Source organism: Schistocerca serialis, chromosome 12 (genome assembly GCF_023864345.2).
Source record: "Schistocerca serialis cubense isolate TAMUIC-IGC-003099 chromosome 12, iqSchSeri2.2, whole genome shotgun sequence".
Lineage (NCBI taxonomy): Eukaryota > Metazoa > Arthropoda > Insecta > Orthoptera > Acrididae > Schistocerca > Schistocerca serialis.
This window is the reverse complement of record NC_064649.1, coordinates 39,300,884-39,320,080: the sequence shown is the minus strand read 5'-3', so window position 1 is coordinate 39,320,080 and position 19,197 is coordinate 39,300,884. Positions and strand designations below refer to the sequence as shown.

At 38.9% G+C, this 19,197-nt stretch overlaps 1 protein-coding gene across 2 annotated transcripts in view; it reads left to right on the top strand.

Moving 5' to 3' along the window:
• Positions 1-19,197, top strand: part of LOC126428165 (uncharacterized) — a 210,993-nt gene that overhangs the window by 176,344 nt on the left and 15,452 nt on the right. The window contains exon 4 of one of the 2 annotated variants that reach the window (XR_007576785.1): positions 11,198-11,417. The exons of the other annotated variant lie outside the window; for it this stretch is intronic. The gene's annotated coding sequence lies outside the window, so the exon portion shown is untranslated. The remainder of the gene's footprint in view (positions 1-11,197; positions 11,418-19,197) is intronic. 2 annotated transcript variants of the gene reach the window in all.

The window sequence follows — 19,197 nt, the reverse complement described above, 5'->3', positions numbered from 1 at the left end:
CTATTCACGTCCCCTCACTCTCATTGTGTGCTGCCCTCTGCAAATGCATCTGCCCATATTTCCCGTGTCCCTCTCCTCTCCTCTCCTCCCCTCCTATGTCCCGGCTCCCTGCCCCACAGCCTCCCCCTTCATGTGACAGGCTCATCCAGACAGTGCTCTTCTCTGTCTCCATTTGTACCCTGTTATCCTTCCCCTGTCCACTCCAGATTGCTGCTTCCATTCAATATGACAGATGCAGTCTGGTCTGAACTGCTGGAGAAGGCAGTCGTGTGGGCGTGGGGTGTGTTAGTTGTGTGAATGAATGTGTGTGTTTTCTGTTCTGAAGAAGACTTCAGCTAAAAGCTAGATGTGTAACAGTATTTTCATTATGCCTTTCTGCTTCTCAGTATGTCATCTTTATGTGAGTAGCAAAGTATCATTTTCCATACATTGTTAATAACAAAGTTTCATTTACGAATATATAGGTGGACTGAATGTTGTGTTGCATGGTGATATGGGGTTAGGATGAAAGGAAGTGCAAAGGCATGTAGGTATATGGGACCAGGAGACAGCATAATTTGGGACAAGAGTACAGACGTGTTCAAATTATTAGACTAAACAATTATTTTTGATACTCTTAAGTTTTATAGTGCAAAATAGGAGAGAAAAGTGTTATAATTGATTTGTTTTAATGGTTTGATTAATCCCCTGAAATTTCCCATCCAAGTGTCTGCCTCCGTAGCGCAGCGGTAGCATTACTGCCTATCACGCAAGGGGGCCCGAGTTTGATTCCGGACAGGAGACTGGGTGTTGTGTGTCCTTCATCATCTTTCTCATCATCATTGACACGCATGTCGCTGAAGTGGTGTCAACTAAAAAGACTTGCAATACGGTGGCCGAACCCCAAAGGGGATATCCCAGCCAATAAATGTCATACGATCATTTCATTTTCCCTTCCAAGCAACTCACAGATCACTGAATTTTTCACAGTTGGTAACATTTGTCATTTTCCCTCCAAATTGTGTTGGTGTTAGTTGTTTGTGTACATGCTTTGAAACTGTGTTTACAGTAATGTTTTATGTTTCTGTGGTGTACTTCAGCTTGTTATTTATTCTATCAACTCCTTGCTACATTAACAAGACAGTAATAGCTTGTTAACTTACATGTTTTTAGCTATAGGAGTAAATCCTGGAGTTTCCAAAGAAAGTGAGGTTACGGGGAAGGCAAAAGACATTTCACCTCGGAAAGTTTCAGCTGTGGTAGCACTTCTTGCTGAAAATCATTATACACAGCAAGAAATTGCTGACAGAATGAGAATATCACAGAAAACTGTCAACAGGATTAAACTTCCAGTGCTGAAAGGTCGTGGATACTAGCCAAACAGGAAATGAAAATGTGGACGTAAAAGAAAAATCAGTGCTAGAACAATGAGAAGACTTACAAACATGGCAACAATGGACTGTAAACTTACTTCTACAGACATGAGCCATCAGCTGAAAGGTTTGGGTGTTGAAGTTTCTCCTGTGACAGTGAGGAGAAGGCTGTTTCAATGTAGTTTAAAGGCATACTGGCTAAGGAAAAATCAGAAAATTGCACTTGTCATGAAAACCAAAAGATTACAGTGGGCTAAACAACTTCAGGAGTGGACAAGTGAGGACTGGGTTAAGGTATGTGCAATGATATGGTAAATTAAGTGGGTCTAATCTCTTAAGTTAGGAGTTTTGGCTTGAAATTGTGATGTTTTATTGATATTGAAGGAATGCACATTTGAATTTTGGGACTGTTGAGGTCTCCTATGCTACTATTCTACTTTTCTAACTTTCAATTTTGTACACATGCTTCAGGTATGCTTCAGTGATGAATCTGTATTCACTGTGATGGATGAAAGCAGCCATTATGTTCATCGCAGACCTGGAGAACAGTTCAAAGCTGAGTGTGTGCAGCAATGTGTGAAGCATCCAACTTCTGTTGTGGTCTGGAGTGTGATGTCCGTGAAAGGTCCTGGCAGATTACACACTGTTGAAGGGACGATGAGGCAAGAACAATGTAAAGAAATCCTTGAAAAGGAACTTTTTCCCCAAATAAATGAGTGGTTTCCTAATAAAGATGCCATTTTTATGCATGATGGGGCACCTTGCCACAAAGCCAAAAGTGTTTCCAAGTACTTGGAAGAAAAGAAAGTGAAAGTGTTGTCATAGCCAGGGAATAACCCTGATGTGAACCCAGTTGAAAATTTATGGGCTCTTGTGAAACAGAGGATAAGGAAATTTACAACAACCATCAGACAAGATCTCATGGAGAAACAAGGAAATCTGGTACAATGACAATGATATTAAGATGTCATGTGAAACATTAATAAAAACTATGCCAAACAGGATAAAAATGTTCATTAAGAACAAAGGTATGCATACAAAGTATTGACTGTACAAATATAATCTGTATGTGGATATAAATGTGTAAGAAATGTAAAGTTTTGGAAAAAATGTCTTTAATAATTTGAACTTGTCTGTAAGCACACAGATGAGCAAAACAGTAGTGTTGACAATAGCAAGGAAGGGAGGAAGAAAGTAGAAAGATACAACTGACTGGAAAAAATTTAGAAGTAGTCAAAAATTCCAGGAATTAGTTATGAAGTGTGATTAAAAAAGATGCATGAGAGCCAAGGAAATTGGAAAAAGAACACAAGCAAACAGTGCCTACCAAGTCGTAAAGGGTAAACTATGGGACGGAAGTCCCAAAGGAATGTAACAATTTTCTGTATTCAGTTTATTATGAACCTGTTGTAGCATATGTAGGTGATACATAGAGATATCAAAGGGAGGAAAAGAATTGAGGAGATAGGAAAAGGATGGGAATGTCTAAACTTCAGGACAACACAGAAACAACAAAGGTGATGTAGTAAGGACTAATGCCAAGGGAGGAGGTTGTGGCAAATAAGGATTTTCTGAAAGGTTAGTTGGAAAGAGAGCATAAAGAAGACAAAGAAAGTAGATGAACTTAAACAACAAGAGGAGTGCCGAGAGATTGACACCAGTGCAGATCCTTGATTCACAACCTGGCTCAGGAAGCTGGAACTGGGCAGTGAAGAAGGAGAAGAAGAAGAAGAAGCAGAAGCAGATACATTGAGTACCATGCCATGTGCTAGCCAAGCTAGACTATGTTGACTGTGCTAAAAACTTTCAGTTCTAACAGAGGCCATTCAGCTTCAATTGAAACAGCTACTCCCATCAGCCACCATGCCAAGAGCCTTAACGGGGTGAATGAATAGCACGTGTAACTGGGCCTGCCCCAGCATTGCTATCATTCCACCAACCTTTCAGCAACAATTTTTAGTAACGACTTTTGTCTTGATGTGTGCCCACCCATTCTATCTCTTTATAATTTAATAGGGATTTTTTTTTTCATTTTGAAGCTTTCTCATGTCATCATAACTTACATCTGTATTTACGTCTGTACTCTGCGAACCACTGTGAAGTGCATAGCAGAGAGTACGTCCCACTGTGCCCGTTATTAGGACTTTCACCCATTCTATTCACCTATGGAGCACAGGAAAAATAATTGTTTAAAAGCCTTTGTGTGTGCTGTCACTAATCTTATCCTCATAATCTCTATGGGAGCGATATGTAGAGGGCTATAATATATTCCTGCAGTCAACATTTAAAGCTGATTCTTGAAACATTGTCAGTAGACTTTCTGGGGATAGTTTTTGTCTGTCTACAAGAATCTGCCAGTTCAGTGCTTTCAAAATAACAGTGGTCCTCTCCCATGGGCCAAATAGACTTATGACTATTTGTACTGCTCTTCTCTGTATACGTTCAGTATTCCCTGCAAGGTCCAGCAGTGTTCTGGGATGGATTGTATGAGTAATATGTAAGCAATCTCCTTTGTAGACTGAATGCATTTTCCTAGTATTCCACCAATAAACTGAAGTCTGCTACATGCTTTACCAAGGACTGAGCCTATGTGATCATTCCACTTTGTCCCTACTATGTGATGAGTATTTGTATGTGTTTACAGATTCCAACTGTGACTCACTAATATTATATTAATAGGATACTATGTTATTTTGTGTTGTGAAGTGCACAGGTTTACATTTTTGAACATTTAAAGCAAGCTGCCAATCATTGCACCACTTTGAAGTTTTATGAAGGTCTAACTGAATATTTGTACAACTTTGTTCACATTATATGTCATTATAGATAACACATCTGTGAAAAGTCTGAGTTGTGCCCTCCCTACCAAGAAATCATCAATCCAGTCACATATTTCTTCTTACATATTTACTTGCCAATCCTCCTGATTTCCAACAGTCTACTGAAGCACCATATTTCAATGATTTCCCTCCTCTCTCTCCGTACTCCCTCTTTCACACTCATACAGAGTTGTGCTTTTCACAGTTCTCTCTTGTTTTGAGATATATATTTTATTCATAAACTGCTGATTTTTTTATGTAATATAGAAAGCCTCTGTGCTTTACAACAAACATTACTATAGTGTCTTCCTTGCATTCTCCCTCTTCATCTGTTCTACTTCCAAGCTAGCAAAATCCATCCACCTCATCAATAATCTCTTGTCCAAGTTTAACATTTAGCCATGCAGCATTTCCACGTCTTGCATACACCATATCTTAGTTTCGTTTTTGCTTATGTTCATATCACAGCCATCAGCTAGCACAAGTTCCATTTCATTAAGAACCCAGCTCATCTCCTTTTCTTTGGTGACTACAGTTATGTCATCAGCAGACTGTATTACGTCGATTATTTGCTACGGCAAATGACCCCAGCTCAGCTCCTTTTTGTTTTGGTGACTACAGTTATGTCATCAGCAGACTGTATTATGTCGATTATCTTCTACGGCAAATGACTCTCGCAACAAAATAATCTTCCCACATTCTCTCTTCAGTGTGCAAATTAAAGAAGAACAGTGACAATAATAGACCCTGCCTTACTCCTTTCCTGTTTATGGCATTTTGTAATGCTCTGTTAGTGCTAATGAAACTAGTTTACTGAGGGTAAAGGTAATGGAATACAGTGTTACCTAAGAATAAATGGTACTCCTTTCCATATGATTAAAAGTCTTCTCTAATTTAGAAAATGCAAATTACGTTTATGTTGTTCTAATCTGTATATTTTCCTTCCTTCTGCAATGACAACGACTCTGACAGAAGAAAAAGAAGAAATAAATTTCTAAAGCATCCTGAGTCTTTGAGCATGGCTATCTATCTGTTGTTATTCTAACATATATCAACTTATCATATTACTGCTCTTTATGTTCCATTTAAGATTCTGGTAAATGGATGGCAGTAATAAGAAAATAGTAGTTTTGGTGTGTGCATTACTGTATGTATGATTTGAATTGATGTAGCTCTAAAACTGAAAAACACATTAAATACTTGTAAGGAGAGTATTCTGAGTTGGAACTTATTAGTGTCTTTACTAATTATGTTAAATTTGTTGGATGTGTTGTTCCTCAGTTTTCCATTTTAAAAAAACTATCGCTATTTTACTGTGTCTACTATCATGTGTGATAATGATTTGCAGCCATTTTAAATGTAAATTAAATGCAAATGATATCACTGGTAAAATACTTAATGCACTTAAACTTAATTGTAGTTAATTATTAATGTATTCTGCAAACACAGCTCTTTAGAGCAGCATGTCTGTCTTAAAGCATACATCAAAAGTATGAGACAGAAGGGTTGGCCAGTACCTAAGCTTAGGTGCAAAATTTTTAGCACTGATGATAGATACACATACAAATATACTAAATTGTACTAGCTTTTGGACCTATTAGTTCATTCCTCAAAGAGGAGACAGGGATAAGTAGAAGGAAAATACGTCAAGTAGAATGCCACAGCAAGAGGGCAGGGGAGGGGGGCAGGGGAGGAGGGGTGAGGCAAAGGCAAATGTTGCTGAAGGTCCTCAGAGCCTGTCCAAGATAGGATAAAACCCCAAGTAACATCCACTGATATCTGGTGAAATGGCAAAACTTGAAGGCTGAAGACTCAAGTCAGATCTGCCAAAAAATTCTATTTACATGTCCAAGAAGACATGAGACACATGCCCCTTGGATAGTGAATGGCCTGCAATGGACTTGCATTATGCAACTAACAGAGTAGGGTGAGAGGTGAGTCTGTTGCATCTTAAGATATCAAAGGCAAATCAGCATACAGGAACCAGCAGCCTCAAAGGCAGAGCAGGATCAACAACATTCTACTGGTGTAGAGGGCAGAAGATTTCAGGAGGTAGGGGCAGACCTGAGCATTGTTCCCTAGAAAGACAGTCACTTTAATGGGAAAAAAAGTGAGTAAAAATGATCCAGTCCTCCAGGGGGGGTGTTGGGACATCGAGCCAGCAGTTCATCATCTACGAAAAAATGCCAAAGCAAAATTTCGTGTTGAATACGGAAAGCTAGAAGCAGTGTCAACTGTAGACTACTTGCAGTGTGAAAATAATGATGATTTCACCACTCTGATACTAATAAAGAGACGACAGATTTAGGAGATAGAAGAAAACATAAATTGCACTTGTAGTTTTGGAGAAGGCTTTAAATAATGTTAACTGGAATGAAAGTTTTATTCTCGTTAACAAAGTGATTGACAGCTAGACAGGGAAAGGGGTGATGCTAGTGTTTCACCATTACCTGCAGGCCAGTACAGCTGCAGTAGCAACAGCTGTGCTGTTCATTACTGAATTCCTTCATATGTTTTCTATTAACCTGCTGTAATGAGTTCACCTTCCAGTATTGCAACAGCCTTAAGACGCGCACACGCATGGCCCATTGAACGACGACCAATGGATTCAGCTGAACACTGGTCGACAACAAATTGACATTTGGCCTTTCATCCTCACCAAACGATGGGTTTGGGGCCAAGGGATTCGACCATGTGGAATCGCAATTGACTCTTATAAATTATTGAGGTTGCTCCTATTTTGTTATTGTTATAAAGTAGAGTTTTAACTATAGTTTCATCAGCCGATACTATGAGGGAAGGGTTTAGCAGCCGTTGCAAGTGCAGTGTTTATTTTACTCGAGAAGCTTATTATCTGAATAAGAAGAAAAAGAAGAAGAAGAAGAAATGTTGCTGTTGGATGACCTTTCTTTTAAAAAGTTGGGAGCAGTGTGGTGTGATAACATTAATGTTTAACTATAAAGCAGAATTGGAATGTAGGCTCTTTGATAATTTTTTGCTGAACGAAAGCTACAGATTTTGAATTGTTATTGAATTGTGTAGGCCCTAAAATTTTCAAAGATTTTGTCTCTTTTTTTACTGCTAGTTTATCCTGCAGGGAGCCCAACTGCTAAAAGCAAACCATGTTGGTTTGTAGACTTCATCAGCACCAATTCCAGTTTTCTTTTCTGTTTTTTGTTCACTGTGAAAAGATGTCAAAAAAGATTATATTGTCTTTTTCACATTGTGAACATTGCTTTCTAACAGCTTACTTATTTCCCTCACATCCCTCAAAGCATCTAATCTTTTCAATTTGTATTTACAATCACAGATCATAGGGTCCCACTCATGATAAAATGCTGTCTCCGTATTCCATGCCACATGCCAGTGTTTTGAAACACAATAAATACACACCAGTTCAACAGATAAGGGATATCATTACTGAACCAATAAACATCTGACCTGGAGTTCACATTAGAAGAGCGGTCCTAAGGCAAATCCACCACCAACACTTTCATGTTACTGCCGGCAGTCTGAACCGGACTCGAGGCCAACCACTTTGTCAGATAATTTTCTGCCCATTGACTCTAAGCAAAGCTTGGGCAACGAAGTGGTTGTTTGTCATTCTTTATCAGTTTTCTGCTGCCTTTCACTATTAGCTGTACACATCCTTTATAGTTAAAATCTGTGGCACAAGTCCCTGACTGGTCTATTGACCTCACTGCAAGTAGAGTGCAGCCCTTCTATCCGCAGCAGCACTAGGAGAGGGAGGGGTTGTGTGACCCCTGCCCCAGCTGCCATTTACTCCCAGTAAAGGTCCCGGGTATTTGTTTGTACAGCAGGCTGAGTGAAGCTGGGACCATCCTGGAGGAACTGGAACCAGGAAAAATCCCGGCCCCCATCTGGGATTGAACCTGGCAACTCCAGGGCCTAGACTAGAGCTCTACCTCCTAGACCACCATGGCTACACACTTCCTTTAGAATGATATATAAAAAAATCAAGACAAACAAACAAACTATGTGATGAAAATGAAGCGCATCAGCTATGTTAATGATCATAATTGTCGACTGCAGAGCGAACAAAACAGAAGGCACAGCTAAGCGTGTTATTTGACTTTGGTTGTGGTTATAGTGGACCCTTGGTAAACTACCTGTCAGTCACATTGTTTTTCTGACTTGGGTACAGGCTGAGTAGTCTCTACTCCGTCGTCACTAAAGGTGGGCCTCTCTCATCTGGTATCTCAGTGATCTATCCTTTCTTTTTAACTTTGCCCAACCCATCTCTCTCTGCTACCCAAGCGTGGCTACTTTTGCAGTAAGAGTAAGTGCCAACTTTGGTGATGATGTTGTTGTTGTTGTGATCTTCAGCCTGAGGACTGGTTCGATGCCGCTATCCATGCCACTCTATCCTGTGCAAGCCTCTTCATCTCTGAGTAACTACTGCAACTTACATCCTTCTGAATCTGCTTACTGTATTCATGTTTCAGTCCTCCTGTACAATTTTTACCCACTACACTTTCCTCCAGTACTAAATTGGTGATCTCTTGATGCCTCAGAATGTGTCCTACCAGCCGATCCCTTCTTCTAGACAGGTTGTGCCACAAATTTCTCCAGTTCTATTCAGTGACTCCTCATTAGTTACATGTCTACTCAGCCAATCTTCAGCATTCTTCTGTAGCACCATATTTTAAAAGCCTCTATTCTCTTCATTTCGTTTTTTGTCCATGTTTCACTTCTATACATGGCTACACTCCATAAAAATACTTTCAGAAAAGACTTCGTGACACTTAAATCAATACTCGATGTTAACAAATTTCTCTTCTTCAGAAATGCTTTTCTTGCCATTACCAGTCTACAGTTTATATCTTCTCTACTTTGGCCATCATCAGTTATTTTTCAGCCCAAATAGCAAAACTCATCTACTACTTTTAAGTGCCTCATTTCCTAATCTGATTCCCATAGCATCACCTGATTTAATTTGACAACATTCCATTGTCCTCATTTTGCCTTTGTTGGTGTCCATCTCATATCCTCCTTTCCATTTAATTGCACTTCCGAGTCCTTTGCTGTCTCACAAAGAATTACGATGTCATTGGCAAAACTTGAAGTTTTTATTTTTTCTCCCTGGACTTTAATTCCTATTCCAATTTTTCTTTTGTTTCCTTTACTGCTTGGTCAGTGTAAAGACTGAATAACGTAGGGGATAGGCTACAACCCTGTCTCACTCCCTTCTCAACCACTGCTTCCCTTTCATGCCCCTTGACTCTTATAAATGCCATCTGGTTTCCATACAAGTTGTAAATAGTCTTTTACCTCTGCAACTCTCAGAATTTCAAAGAGAGTATTCCAGTCAACATTGTCAAAAGCTTTCTCTAAGTCTACAGGTGCTGTAAACATAGGTTTTTTCTTTCCTTGACCTATCTTCTATGAGAAGTTGTAGGGTCAGTATTGCCTCACGTGTTCCTACATTTCTCCAGAATCCAAACTGATCTTCTATGAAGTCAGGTTCTACCAGTTTTTCCATTCTTCTGCAAAGAATTTGTTAGTATTTTGCAATCCTGAGTTATTAAACTGATAGTTTGATAATTTCCACACCTGTGATGTGATTTCTATTAGCCTCAACTTTTTAACTTATTGATCCTCTGCTGTCTTCGTTATTTCATCTCTCAAAGCTACCAGTTCTTCTTCTACTGTGTTCTTTTTAAATACCTTCAACATTTCGCGGCCCTTTCAGCAGCCGTATAAATATAAATTTTAATTTTAATAATCAACAGCCTCAGTTGCACCGTTTACCTAGAATTTACGTAGGTTTCAGTCAGGATAAGCCAACCTTCTTCAGAATAACAGTAACTACTGTTTGTCCACTATGGACAAATGATAGTTACTGTTATTCTGAGCCTCAGTTGCACTGTTTACCTAGAATTTACCTAGGTTTCAGTCGGGATAACTCAACCTTCTTCAGAATAACAGTAACTACCGTTTGTCCATCTGTTCTTGTCAATGGTGGGGATATAGAAGTCAATAAGTTAAGATATAGAAGTCAGCAAGTTAATGAATTTAGCATATTTTCATTAATTTTTGTCTTGTGCGATAATATTCTGGGGTGACACCTCGCTTAGGCAAAAAGGATTCATTGCACAGGAGAACTGAAATATGTGTGGAGTTCACACATGTACATCTAGCAGACATCTCTTTAAGCAGTTGGTAATATTAACCACAGCCTCACAATACATTTATTCATGTATGAAATTTGTTATCAACAATCTGTCTGTCTGAGAGTAACAGGCAAATTCATAAGTGCAACACTAGAAGGAAAAATGATCTACAATATTGTTTAATGAATCTAACATTAGCACAAGAAGGGCTGAAATATGTGGGTATGAAACTTTTTAACAATCTAGCAACTGAAATAAAATGTCTTGACATATAGCAATAGTGTTTTCAAATGTAAGTTAAAGATGTTTCACCTTGAGAACTCCTCCTGTACTGTAGGGAAAAAAGCAGACAGCCATATAAATATTATTTTCTATTTTTGTTTTAGTTATTAAGTTGTATATAAGAGTTGTATGTTTGTTCTGTTGACACATTCCACATCATAACATCTTTCATGAATATTATCTGTGGAACAAGTAACTAACAAGAAAAGTACTAATAGGTCCAAAAGCTATGACAGATTCATGTACTTTAATACTGGCTGTACTAAAAGTTTTGTCTCCTATGAAGTTAAGTACTAGGCAACAGTTCTGTCTCATAATTTTATAGATTTCTCAAGAGAAATTTCTTTTTATGTAACTAATGTACATTTGACTTGTTCCATGTCTCTCAGGGTTCTGCCTTATGTTAAGATGGACGAAACATGAGATGTGGACAGATAAAGGCATGAATTAACTATGATCACTAGACCCATGAATTTCATCCCACTGTGGCTACTAGATATACAATTTGTGTTTCTTCTTATGAGAAAGATATGATGGGTTGATTGCTTAACTGCTGGAGCTAACTGTAATGCCAAATGACAGAAAACTCTGCACTGTATTAACTCCACAGGTGGATAAACAGGATGGTGCACCTGAGGAAGTTGTCAAGGAGGATACAGAACATCGGAAAAAATGGCAGTGGCAATCACAAAGTCAAACGGTTGTACATAGTGGAGGAGGAATACGATCCAGAATGCATAAGCTGCTCTGACGGGCTGATGACAAACAACATTGGTGAAACCGAAAGCAACAAATAGAATACTGTGAGGAGGCGTGATGGGCAGTCCAGGGTCTGTAATTTAACTGTCTAATTTGTGTAACATCATCTCAGTTTATTGACAACGTAGCACTCGCAAGAAATTTAGTGCAGCAAGGTACAAATTAGGCTTTTGAGTAAATATCAGCTGTATGACAGATGGCAGAAACTAGCATCCCTGTGCACAGCACAGAAAACAGAGTGAACACATTGTATTGAACACATTATATGTACTATGAACTAGGCTTATCTGGGTAGTTGAATGATTCCTTTGCAGTTAGTTGTCATAAAATAAATTGCACTGTATGTTTCAGCATAAGTATGTTGTCATGAAAAGTCATAAACACAAATGACACAAAACAATAAAAAATTCATACTTTTAAATAGTTTACTTTTTTCCATCATACAGTGCAGTTCCATTATTTGGAAAAAAAGAAGAAATAAAAAAATGTTAATAGGGGTTCAGCAATAGTATAACTAGGAAAATGGCAAACCACACACATAAAGTAATTTATGAAGTTTACCGTGCAAGTTACCCATTCAAAAAAATATGCATGTTCTCACCAGCCTTCAGTATCAGAATTGTGTAAATGGCACAAAAATTCTAATCGTGAGTTTTTCAATGTGAGGAATGAATCATTGGAAATTAGTATTTCTGGTAGTGTGAGATGTCAAATGATCCTTATAACACACAACCACATCCTGCATTGACATTGGTGACAGACATTTAATGTACAGTGCACCAGAATGTAATGCTCAGAAAGTCAAATGCATGGATAGAGAAAGTTTCTGAACAGGGGTATGCTACTCATAAGAAAATTTATTGCCACTGATGGAAACTTAAAATGAACTGGGTCATCCAAGCCACAGATTCTTGACAAAGAACTGTTTATGCAGTAAAATGTGAAGAGATGGTGTTGAGTTGTGTGGGAGGACATCCGTCATTAGCCACATGCCAATGTGCTTCCAAATGCACGCTTTGATGGATGCACTGTGGAAATTACTGATGCAGTACAGGTTATGTTCTTATCTTACAAATGTGTACACAGAATGGGACCAAATGATTCTGAACCCAAATTTCATTTCTGTCAGTGACTTCTCCCGTTCAATTCTGCGGTGCTGAACTGACTGCTGTTTGTATTGCTCACAGAAGACATGACTTTTAACCATGATGGTGTGTCCACATTTGTCTGAGATTACTAGAAATTATCATTAGTTTGTTGGCTAGAATTGTACAAGATCTATTAACAAGATCTTGTTGGTATTGATTTGAGATGTGCTGCCAAAATTGTTGGAGTTCATACCAGCATTGTCTGCACAAGGATGTGGTTTAATTCTAGTAGTGCACCAGCTCACTTCCATAGTGCTACATCTACATTTACAGCTACATCTGCATGGATGTTCTGCAAATTGCACTTAAGTGGCTGGCAGAGGGTTCATTTAACCACCTTCGCAGTAGTTCTCTATTATTCCAATCTCGAAAACTGCGCGGAAAAAATGAATACGTATATCTTTCTGTGCGAGCTCTTATTCCCCCTATTTTATTATGATGATAATTTTTCCCTCTGTAGCTCAGCGTCAACAAAATATTTTTGCATTTGGAGGAGAAAGTTGGTGACTGAAATTTTGTGAGAAGATTCCGCTGCAATAAAAAAATCTTTGTTTTAGTGAAGCCCACCTGTGTCACGTCTCTCCCCTATTTTGCAATAATACGAAACATGCTGCCCTTGTTTGAACTTTCTCGATGCACTCCATTAATCCTATCTGGTAAGGATCACGCAATGTGCAGCAGTACTCCGAAAGAGGCCTCACAAGCATAGTGTAGGCAGTCTCTTTAGTAGAGCTGTTACGTTTTCTAAGTGCTCTGCGTATAAAAATCAGTCTTTGGTTTCCCTTCCTTACAATGTTTTCTGTGTGTTCTTTCCAATTGAAGTTGTTTGTGATTGTAATTCCTAGGTATTTAGTTGAAATTACAGCCTTTATATTTGACTGATTTATTGTGTAACTGAAGTTTAACAGATTCCTTTCAGCACCTCATACTTTTCATAATTTAGGGTCAATTGCCAATTTTCACACCATACAGATATCTTTTCTAAATCATTTTGCTTTGTTTTGATCTTCTGGTGACTTTACTAGATGGTAAATGACAGCATCATCTGCAAAAAACCTAAGATGTCTGCTCAGGTTGTCTCCTAAATCATTTATATAGATAAGGAACAGCAGCAGGCATGTAACACTACCTTTGGGAATGCCACAAATCACATCTGTTTTACTCGATGACTTTCGATCAGTTACTATGAACTGTGACCTCTCTGACAGGAAATCACGAATCCAGTCACATAACTGAGATTATATTCCATAAGCACGCAATTTAACTACAAGCGGCTTGGGTGGAACAGTGGCAAAAGCCTTCTGGAAATCTAGAAATTTAGAGACAATTTGAAATCCCTTGTCAGTAGCACTCGACACTTTGTGTGAGTAAACAGCTAGCTGTGTTTTAAAAGAATGATGTTTTTTAAATCTGTCTTGACTGAGTGTCAAAAGACAGTTCTCTTTGAGGTAATTCATAATGGCCCATCACAATATATATTCCAGAATCCTGCTGTACATCAACGTTAATGATACGGGTCTGTACTTCAGTGGGTTACTCCTACCACTCTACAACTTTCCAGTCTTTGGGTATGAATTTTTTGTGGAGTGTGCAGTTGTATGTGATTGTTAAACGTAGAGCTTTGCATGAACATACTCTGAAAGGAACCTAACTGGTATACAGTCTGGACCAGAAGACTTGCTTTTATTAAGTGATTTAAGTTGCTTCACTACTCCGAAGATATATATTTCTAAGTTACTCATGTTGGCAGCTGTTCTTGATTCAAATTCTAGTGTATTTACTTTGTCTTCTTTGATGAAGGAATTTTGGAAGGCTGTGTTTAGTAACTCTGCTTTGGCAGCACTATCATCAACAGCACTTAACGCAGAAAAGGCATTGATTGTGTCTTGCCATTAGGTTTCTTTACATATGACCAAAATCTCTTTGGATTTTTTGTCAGGTTTCGAGACAAAGTTTTGTTGTGAAAACTGTTATAAGTATCTCACATTGAAGTCTGCACTTAATTTCAAGCTTTTGTAAAAGATTCCCAATTTTGGAGATTTTGCGTTCATTTCAATTTGGCGTGCCTTTTTTCTTTGTTTCTGCAACAGTGTTCTGACTTTTTTTGTGTACTAAGGAAGGTCAGCTCCATTGTTTATCAATTTATTTGGTATAAATCTCTCAGTTGCTGTTGGTAATATTTCTGTGAATTCAAGTCACATATTATCTGAACTTGCATTGTTAATTTGGAAGGAGTGGAGATTGTCTCTCAGGAAGGTGTCAAGTGAATTTTTATCTGTTTTTTTTGAATAGGTATATTTTTCATTTATTTTGGAGGATTTGGGGGTTACAGTATTCATTCTCGCTACAACAACCCTGGGTTTACTAAACTCTATGTCCATTTTGATGGTTATTAGCTCAGGTGTGTTTTCATAACAATTTACTATTCAAGTGGGATCATGAACTAACTGCTCAAAATAATTTACAGAATATGCTTTTAGCACAATTTTGGAGGATATTTTATGCATACTTTCGGATTTAAATGTGAATTTTTGCCAAAATATCGAGGGTAAATTGAAGTCACCTCCAACTATAATTGTATGAGGTTGGTAAAAGGAGCCAGTTATTATTTTATTCTAGTTGCCAAAAATTACATCTACCCATACTAACTCAAGGGAGCTGTCTACTTCAATTTTGACACAAGGTAACTACTTCTAACATCAACAAACATGCCACTGCCAACTATGTTTAGCCTATTCTTCCAGAACACTGTTAGGTCCTTTGCAAAAATTTTGAGTAAACTTATTTCCCGCTTTATCCAGCTTTCAGTGCCTATAACGATTCGAGAAACAGTGCTTTCTATTAATACTTGGAGCTCTGGTACTTTTCCAACACAGATACTACAGTGTGTTGATGATTTTCACTTATGGACCGTCTGACAGCAACTGAATAAAACACAATTTTAGTGCCATACGCGTTTCGCCTTTATTTTCTGCAAGGCATCATCAGTGGCCTGTAATATGTACATATGTTAGCTATTTTATAAAAAAAAAAAAAAAAAAATAAAAAATAAAAAATAAAATAAAAAATAAAAAATAAAATAGCTAACATATGTACATATTACAGGCCACTGATGATGCCTTGCAGAAAATAAAGGCGAAACGCGTATGGCACTAAAATTGTGTTTTATTCAGTTGCTGTCAGATGGTCCATAAGTGAAAATCATCAACACACCGTAGTATTACGCGCAACTGAGGAGGACAGGACCAAAAAATTGACAGATACTACAATTTACAACTGGTATGTATACTGTTGGTTCCTGAATCTATATTCTTCCTGTGTTCAACCTGCAGTCTTTAACACTGAAACCCTTTTTGTATTTCCCCAAGACCCTCTAACCTAAAAAAAAAAGCCCAAACCACACCACACAGCCACTGCTACCCATGTAGCCACTCCCTGCATCTAATGGACTCCTGAGCTATTTAGTGGCACTCAAAACTCCACCACCCTATGGCACGAGCCAAGGAATCTGTAGCCTACACGGTCACAGTACTGTCAGCCACTTGATTCAGACCCTTCACTTGGCTCTGTACCAGAGGTCTGCAATTGGTCCTGTTGACTGTGCTGCAAATGGTAAGCTCTGATTTCCTCTCACAAGCAAGACTGGCAGCCTTTACCACTTCTGTTAGCCATTCAAAACCAATGTGAGCCACCACCTGCAGTTGATTGCATCCTGTGCTCTTCATAGTATATGGAATGACTCCACCTGGTATGCACACAGAGTGCACATTGGATTTCTTCACCTCGTTGGCAGTCATGTCCCTAAGAGCCCCCAAAGTGCGCCGAACATTGGAGAGCTCCAACTACCAATAATCCAACCCTTTGTGATTTCCCAGATGTTGCAGGCTGAGAGGTTTCCTCTGAAACAGGACAAGTGATTGCATCTGGGTGAGGGACAGTGTCAACCACAGACAGCATCGGAAACCTGTTTGTCAAACTAATGGGGAATTCTTTCACCACCTGCTGTGCCCCGACATGATCCACCACTCGACCATGGGTGAGGGGTAGACCTCAGTGTGAGCAGTAACTGGGCTGGGCTGGTCACTGATGCGGACCAATCAGTGGACTTAGACATGCCGGACGTCCATTAGATCCCCATGGCTGGCCCACATCAGTGATGCCCATCCACTGCAGCTTCAAACTGTGTAACTGAAGCATCTGAATAACAGGTTGGATTGGAAAGGGAGGGGGAAGGGAGAAGGTTCTGTCCATGACCATAGCAACCACTGGATCACAATTCTCTGGATATTTTCTTATCAGATCACATGAAGAAGTTGAGGTATGAAAAACAGTAAGAAACAGGAGAGGAACTGGTTGGTAGTGTCCTAGCTGCCTGTCTAATAGTTAGCAGTACAGCAAATAGCATGTACATTTGAGAGAATGTGAAAAAATGCAAGTAATTGCAATATTCCAGGCTGGTGGTAAACATTTTGAACAATGACTCTAACTTTTAAGTTGTTGTCGCAATGTGCAAGTTTGTTGTAACAGAGTTAATACTGATAATGCACGAAACATAAACATTTTTTGAGAGAGACTGACTTGTTTAATTATAACCAGATAATGATTTGTCAGTGATAGCTGTATTACATGGTAGTGTTTAACTGCTGGAGTGTAAGAAAACTCAAACCCTGTCTAGTCAATATTTTGACATTCTAGGGCTTGTCACTGATACAAAAATAGCTTTCCATTTGAATGCACAAGCAGGTGAAACACTGTTTGGATGCTGTGTAAGGGAACAGAAGGTGAACATTCAATTTTCATGCACTACAATTTCATAGTGTGTGATGTGCTTCTGCCAAGCAGCATCAAGCGTAATGTGTAATATAATTTAGATCTTCTTTATCTTTACTAATGGCGATTGTGCTTTTGTATGCTTCTTGGACTTCTGCTGTACCTTTTACTACATTTCAGCTTAGAATTGTTGTACCACATTTCCATCAAATAACTTGTGAAATTCCAGTTGAATTAACAAGTTATGTAATGTCTTTACAAAACAACAGTAATCAGATTACATTAGCCTGCTTGGTTCAATATACTGAATAAGAATTAATAACAGACATTATTTTCACATATTTTGTTAACTAACTTCCATTGTTCATGGATCTGTGCTTTGAGACTGTGCATCTTCGAGGCCACTTGGCGGTACACAGAACGTTTATTCCTCTCGCGAAGTTGCTGTGGTCGCTGTCCCTTGGTGAAGACATAGAAAACAAAAATATCAACCCCACACAATATCTGTATATTTACAGTCGATCTCTCTCTCTTCTTTTAATAACTTTTATTTCTGAGAATTATTCATCACTAAGAAAATGCAGGGATACACTTAACTCCTCTAGAGCGGTATGTGTCATTAAATGTCACAGTGGCAGCAGATGTTTCCGGTATTGTAAGAAGCTTAAACCTATTATACCAAATATCAGTGGAAAGGATGCAATCGGCAAGACTGTTTCCATGTGTGGGGTGGTACACAAGACTGAATCAAACATAAATGAGATATTTTTTATTTGAAAATAAAAAGTATAAGTGGATGTATGTTTCTATATAGCTCCATGCCTTCTGAACACATTTCCCCAGCAAATGGGTAACTCTGACATCCCACCCTTGTAGAATGAAGTCTGTGGTATCTGCAGTCAGTTGCACACATAGGCTTCAACTCCCTGTTCTGTGCTGGTAGGTAGCATGCCGAGCCTGGTACACGTCCAACGTGGCACTCAGGGGCCACAGCACCAAGTTACGACAACTGAAGATAGGCTTATAAGAGCCTGAAACTGGCTGTGTGTGAATAAAAAGAACTTTACAACTGAAGTGGTATTTTCAACCTCTGGTATAATGGTCAGTTGCAGTTGTGGATGTTCCCCCAACAGTATTGTTTGTAGGTTCAACCTCAGTGTCATTGTTGAACTTTTGGCCTCCAGAGTGCCTCTGAGTGAACCAGAGCCATGAAAGTCTTAGGGAGATAGGTCTGGGCTGTAGGAAGGGTGTTCAAGTGTTTTTGCCACAACTGTCTAAACTTGCTTGAAACCTCGCTGTAGTGCGCAGATTTACTGTGCAAAAGTCAAGATGCAGCAATTGAGACTGATCTGAGAAACAGTTGCTGTGACCTAGTGAGCAGAAAACTCTTACTTGGATTTCACCGGTCCAGGGTCCCCTTTTTTCTCCGTTCCCCGTCCACTTCTTTTGATACAGGAGTACAGCAATGAACCAAATTTCATCACAGACAATGATGTGAGTCAGTAACAAGTCTAATCCTCCTGAAATTTAGCAAAGAGATGCTCACATACCTGCAGACTGTTCAGTTTTTGATCAGTTTTCAAAAGTAGAAGAACCCATTTGGCACATACTTTCCTAGACACTAGCTTGTCTATGATAATGGCAAAAATGCTGCCGCAACTTATCCAAACCTCACTGGCAGTCTCAGTGACCATCAAGTGCTTGTCACCCTCAAGAAGCTGTTGAACACAGCCAATGATGATGTCTGTGCAGCAGCCCCTTATCACTCTGGAAGTGTAACATCAATTTGCTGCAGAGCTCACAACAACTTTGTACATAAGTGTTTGCACTGTACAGCTGCTTGGTGAAAATACACACCTTATTAACTTACACTGTGAAATATCAAATTGACACACACATTTTCTACATTGTGAGGCAAAGAGATTGTTTGCCT